This window comes from Bidens hawaiensis, unplaced genomic scaffold (assembly GCF_021521415.1).
Source record: "Bidens hawaiensis isolate Kalapana, Puna unplaced genomic scaffold, B.hawaiensis_p1.1 tig00044982_1, whole genome shotgun sequence".
NCBI classification, from domain to species: Eukaryota; Viridiplantae; Streptophyta; class Magnoliopsida; order Asterales; family Asteraceae; genus Bidens; species Bidens hawaiensis.
In genome coordinates this window covers 127,184-133,740 of record NW_027505927.1, presented here as the reverse complement: position 1 = coordinate 133,740, position 6,557 = coordinate 127,184, and the positions used below count along the sequence as shown (strand labels likewise).

The 6,557-nt window shown below is 35.8% G+C and overlaps 1 long non-coding RNA gene and 1 pseudogene across 2 annotated transcripts; both read right to left on the bottom strand.

Annotated features, from left to right (window-relative positions):
* Positions 1-300: 300 nt before the first annotated feature.
* Positions 301-814, bottom strand: LOC143615970 (uncharacterized). The gene is made up of 2 exons (XR_013150574.1): positions 750-814; positions 301-604 (listed from the first exon to the last, which is right to left on the bottom strand). It is a non-coding gene; the product is annotated as an uncharacterized LOC143615970 (long non-coding RNA).
* A 967-nt stretch (positions 815-1,781) lies between these two features.
* On the bottom strand, positions 1,782-6,011 carry LOC143615985 (protein REVEILLE 8-like; annotated as a pseudogene). Its single transcript, XR_013150579.1, has 9 exons — positions 5,881-6,011; positions 3,806-3,933; positions 3,658-3,715; positions 2,825-2,948; positions 2,591-2,743; positions 2,357-2,470; positions 2,162-2,271; positions 2,028-2,087; positions 1,782-1,859 (listed from the first exon to the last, which is right to left on the bottom strand). The product of XR_013150579.1 is annotated as a protein REVEILLE 8-like (transcript).
* Positions 6,012-6,557: the final 546 nt, after the last annotated feature.

Sequence of the window (6,557 nt, the reverse complement as noted above, 5' to 3'; positions counted from 1 at the left end):
AGTTCAGAGAGCATGAAAGCCTTCAGGCTTCAGCCAGTTGATGGATCAACTCTGTTACTGGTAAATAATATAATTAAAATATATGAATGTATTATCATATCTGTGAATAATATCATATATTTTCTATAAAAGTAAAAGACACTTTTATGTGCACTCTTGACTCTTCTTTTAACTATCATTTGAAGATCCTAACGTCAACCAGCAAGTATTGAATAAAAGCAATAGACCAAACACATCACTGTTATAGTTCCAAGCAATGATACATATACCAAAATTTGTTCTGCAACACTTTGTTAGGCATTATTACTTTCCCTATTTTACTTTTAGTGACACCACCCTTACAATATACTAGCAAATAACATAAAAAGGAAAAAAAATCACAAGAAGATCTTCAAGAATTTACTCGGTATCCAGCTTCAACTCCATACCATATGACCATCTTCATGTTGGTATTCGGTTTCAATATCCAACGGGACCTTTTTTTATATATATATATGATCTTCATATTCTCGCGCATGTTCCAAACTCCCTTTATCCGGTTACCACCATGCATGGAGCATTAGAGCTTTTCATGAGAACTATCACACGCTTCTCATTTATAGTTCTGATAAACAAAAACTTCGTGTCACGGGAGAAAATGGTCCAGAACAGAATGTTTAATTGCATAAAAAGCCAAAGATATATTATAATGATAATGAACAATTATATATAGCTAAATGGGGAGGAATTGATCAAAGGGAAATACATACTACATAATAATTACGAGGGCGCCCCTATAGTTCCAACACAATAATCTCATTGCTCTGATTGTTGGTGAAGAAACACTAAGTGACCCCGGGCAGATTACGGATAATCTGGGGGTTAAGTAATGTTTCCCACGAGGATGAGGTCCAACAAAGAAGGTTGTTCTTCAGGTGACCTGCAAAACAGACACCGTAAGCTCGTCACTGAGAAGGGGGGGTTCCTCCTTGTGACCACCCTCCGGCGTGAGAATCAGACTAGATTGCTCTGAATATAAGTGTATATTAAGAGATTGCTAGAGAAAATAAGATAATGAGATATCCGATGATGTCCTTACCATTCCAAGGTGTTGGAGTATTTATAGCCGAAGGTAGGTTTCCTAGAAGGTACAGCCGGCTGAATAGTATTCCTGTTCTACCAACAGTGGGCTACGCATAAGCCATGCTGGTTGGTGGATAGGCTGCGGCCGACAGTGACAAGGTCGGCTGTATACTGTTCCTTTACTGCCGGCTATGCACTGTTCCACCAACTGTAGGCTGCGCACGTCCCATAGTAAGGGTTGGTGAGTAGGCAGCGGCTAATAGTGAAACAGTACTAGAGGGTGCTCCTCCTCGTACTGTTGTCGGTGAGCTGTCACCCTGTGATTGGTTCATGGGCTGTTCTGGTCAGATCGTCTGTTTTGCCCATACCTTGGTAGGTATAGTACAAAAGATCTTCCAGAAGCATACGGACTGGCTCATTTGGGCGGGAGTATTCCCGCCTTGCTCATTCCTTCAGGTGACTACTGAAGTAGCAAGAGTTAGTGCCTTGTGCGTGTAGCCTTGCTATCAGTGCGGGTAGCCTTCCCTGATGGCTTGTATCCGCAACTGCGGGAACAAGCGGGGTACTTCACCATTGGGAGGCTTTCCCTGCGGGTATAGCTGGCGTACTGTGCGTAAGGTCTTCTCTGAGCATGGTGGGTCCTGCGGAAGCAGTTGGTCGTTGCGCAGACGTCCCTCTTCAAGGTGAGTCTTGCGGGTCCAACTGGGCTCTGCTGGGACCTACCTCTTCAGTTGGCAAACACTCCCCGCTGATATTCCTAAAGTTTTGGAATCGATATAAGATGACAAGGCCTTTCTCTGCACCACCAACATCATCTAGAGGTCAACACTAACAATACCACTAATATTTACCATAATTCATGCATATGTTACGATGGAAGCTCTAATAATTTTTAAAGACACCTCACTCCACTACATACAAGATAAAATATCAAAAATGAAAGGTTCATGAAAACAACATAATACCATTGGCTCAAAGTCGGGACTTGACAAGTTAAATGTGAGATTTCTCATTAGTAACAAGACCTGCACGGTCATATTAATGCGTTAATATAGCAAACAATAATGCGATCGAGATTAATAAACCCGAGTTGACTCACTGTTTCAAAGTTTATAGGATCCATCTCCTTTAACTTCTGCACATGCCCTTTACTTTCTGGATCAAAAACACTTCCAATGAAGCTATAAACTTCAGAGAAATCGGGTATGCCTGAGAATACGTATTCAATAACAGTATTAAATATGGTAACTACAGAATTAAGTAACGTATGTATGCATATATGGATTACAAATACCATGAAGAACAGAACCTTGTTCCACTTGTTTTGACAGTTCAGAACAAGGGATTTCTCTACTCGAGCTCCCTATGGTGTTATCAATCTTTACCGCACCTCTTGATCCAGCATCAGCTGAGAAATCGAATGTGATTTAATATTAAATGTCTTAAGAAATATTATATCATACGCATAACTGCATAACAATAAACAATATATATCTGAGATACGATGGATTTCAATTTTCAAACATGCCTTCAATCCCGTGTAGATCATATTCATCTTGTGATGCGATAATTCCACCAGACGGACTTATAAGCTGGGAAGTGTCATCCCATGGAGAATATCCGGGTGCGAGTACACTCACTGAAGAAGGGTAACACATGGATGTTTGAAGTGGTAATACAGCTGCAAAAACGAAATGTTTTATATAAATTATAAACACAAACATAAAAATTTAACTACTTTGGAGTATATTATATATACAACCATTTTTGGGTGCTTTTTGTGGATAAGGATGTGTAGCCTTGCGTTTAGGACGAGGTGGCGGAACATGTGCGATCGATCCATTTTTTTGTACCTTCAGAAAGCATTTCTGCGCGTGACTTCGTATCTGCAAATAGAATTACCCCCTTCAATAAAAAATTAAAAAAAATTTCATTAGTTTGTTAATCTCAAATGCAGTTAAAAGAGTCAATCGACGCCCTTTATTGAATTATTACTAATAAACAAATTTAAAATGGTGAACCCACCAGAGACCAAATTACATACAGCAAGCGGCATTCCAACCAAAAAAACATAGAGTAAAAGCAATGCATTAAATAATTTGTTGGAAATATTTAGAGAAAAGGGCGAATTCCACTAAAGGAGCTTTGCAACAAGCTAAGAAGTATCCAAAACGGAGCTAAGGTGAATATAAGATATTAACGTGTCACACATAGGTGGATAAACAAACCTTGATTGAGTATATAACTAATAGCCATATGCTTGTATTTGTATTTTACTCCAACACCGATCGTCGCGCGCAAGGGTGCAAAATTGGGGGTGAATGACTTAGTCAATTCGAACCGCTACCTTACAACCTGCAGACACGAATGCCGGCACAAAATATTTTCCATCTGGCGAAATCTATTTTAAGGGAACCATTGCTTAAATTTTGTAATATTTGTGTAGACTAGTTTTATTCTATAACGAAATTTATTCTCTTAACATAACTAAAAAGTAAAAACCTTACAGTGAGTTATTAATATGGGACAGCAGATCCTATCTAATATTTAAAACTAGGATTTGTTAAAGTACAAGAAATATATATATGTGTTTACCTGAATTACTGTCTTTGAACCAACAAAGTCTTCGATTTTCTTCCAGTCACGATCAAACCTGCAAGAAATATTAACTAAGTGTTGACTGACATATATATATATATGTATGTATGTATGTATGTATAAAAGCAAATAATAAATTACTAACAATTGAAGTGCTTCAAGGAACTTATCGTGTTCTTCTTCAGTCCAGCTTTCTCTAGACTTTGTGATAGTGTAAGGCTTCCGTACCTTCTTCCCAGAGATGAATGTGTAGAGTTTTTGTTGTTACTGTTCCTTGTGAATGCACACAGAGAGAAAAATAGTGGTGGGTGTGTGGAGTTTAGGAGTTTCGTTGGTCTGTGTGTTGTTTTGTGTGGCTGACCTTCAACTAATCGCCCACTTGTTGAACAGTTGAAAAACATGTTTCAGTTTTTGTTTTCAGGACCTTGTACTTTCATATGGTTGACGAAACTTAGAACAAATGCCAATCATGTGGCTCCATCGAGAGTTATAAAATACATGTCGAAACAGTTACGTATTTACTTTGGCTAATGAATCGTGTTTTATTTAATTAACGTCGGATAAAAAGCATGTCGTACATGCATAAACCCTCATGTTTCATGTTTTTCTTTAATTAGCCGTTATCGCAACAGATTGTATGTTTAATTATCTGGCGGAATTTAATCATTCGAGGAGACGACTCATGTTTGTTCCCTTTTATTTGTAATTTCCCAACAAAACACGTATTAAAATTGGTACGTAAAGTCAATAATAATAAACTATTAACACGTTAAGTTATTTCAAGATTTATTGTTTTTTAATATTTTTATTATTAATAATTGAAAGAACATACTAATCACACCGGTATAGCATCTCAAACCATCATGACCAACACTCTATTTTATGATTCATTCAGAGTTTTATCTAATGTAAATATTAAATTAGCTTTTCTTTTTTCCTTTCAAAAAGTAGGTTTTAGTATTGTGTGATTAAGCTTTCTTTAATCATCATTAGGATGTAAAATTTTCATATGCGACTTTGGGTTCAACAGAAATGTACTCAGGTCATTTTTTGGTTTAGCAAAATTTACCAGATTTAAGTAGGGGGTCAATAGTTGATTTGTTTTAACTTCATAATTTGTTAAAAGCATAATTTGAATTTGTGTTGATTGTTTAATGTCAAAGCTTAAAAATTAAAAGAGAAATGAGCGTTGGATTATTGTTTAAAAGCAAATTTGTTATATGTTTATGGATATAAATTGCAATTTAAGAGTAGTAATATTAAAAAAAATCAGGTTAAACATGTCATGTTCGTATTATCTTATATCATATTCCAGTTCATGTACATTTTACGAGATCTATATTATAGTTTTGATATGCTAATCGGGAAAAGTGACCTTTTAATAGACTTTAAAAAACATATTGTGTAAAAACACTACTGTGTTTAGCATAAACCAATTTTTAATTTCTCTAAAACCATAAACATATATTTGACTCGGGTTTTATATTAGCATAAATACATCTTATATCACCAGTCAGTTTAAAACTTTAAATGCAAATTGATACAAAGAATATGGGGGTATTTTGTATTTACTATAAACCATGAGGGGATGTTTGACCAGCATAAATTTTTTTTCCCAGTGTTTAGTATTTAAAATTTTAAGTGTTCTCAGTGGGGCCCACTACTTGCAACGTGTGAATCTGTCCTACCACGAGTTTAAAAGACTGGGACCACGTGGCAAAGTCCAAAGATTGTACAGTCGTTGGATCGTCTGGATCTGACGGTTTTTGTAGTCTTGTGGTCGATGATCGTTGATTAGGAGACACACATGGTACCTTTAATGGGATCAGGACACGTGGCTAAATAGTATCCACGAAACATGGGAAGTTACGACAGCTTAGCAGCCGCATTTAAATGGATGCACGCAAAGAAAAATAAAAAGTCTAAACAGTTTATTTTAAAATCTAACACGTAATAATATTTTTCTCTGACACACTCGACTTCTTCTGATTTAACCGGTGAACGTCATATATCCGTCTAGTCTTCTGGCATTATCTAGTATGATCAAAATTAAATAGCGGCAACATGAATTGAACCAAGGTTACATGAAACAACTTTTTTTCCTATTACTTCTTGATAAAGGATAAAATATAAAAATCCTTATCGTATATTAACGTACACAACTCTTTCCACCATTTGATTTCAAAACACACTAAACCCTATAAATAGCTCTTCCTCTACCTAGCTATTGTCAATGCCATCTCCAACGCCACTGACCACCACTCGCCTGTCATCAACACTCCCTCGTCACCGTCACCGTTGTCGACATGAGTGTCCAGCAACTCGTTGGAAAAAAAAGCAATGCATCCCATTTGTTTTAAGCAATTGGTTTAGCAATGGATCAATTAAACTTTAAAATTGATCAAATTAATCATCAATTCATCTAAACAAACACATCTGGATATTGTGTGACTGGTTTTTCCTTAAGCGTTTTCATGAAATCAATCAATGAAATCACAAAAAATTATATCGAAATCATTAATCTATATATAATTAATAATCAATTCATCTAAATAAACAGATCTAGATTTTCATTTAAACCAAATTTTGACATAAGTGTAAATGGGTTTTCTTGAGCGTATGAGCGTTTTTGTTTTTTAGGCTGAGCGTTTTGTGTTTTGACTTGAACGTGATTCGCGTACGTTTTTATATGTTAAATTAACATGTACGTGAGCGGCTTTCTTTCTTCTTTTTTTTTATAGATGCACTCAATATGTAAATCTTTGGATAAAAATAACAAGTTTATGTCTCTTATCACTTACCATTTTGTCATTTTCTTTTATTATTATCTGTATCATTAAAGTTTCATAAGTTTACTTCCTTTCCAAAATGATTATGTTGTCAACGGAATATTCACG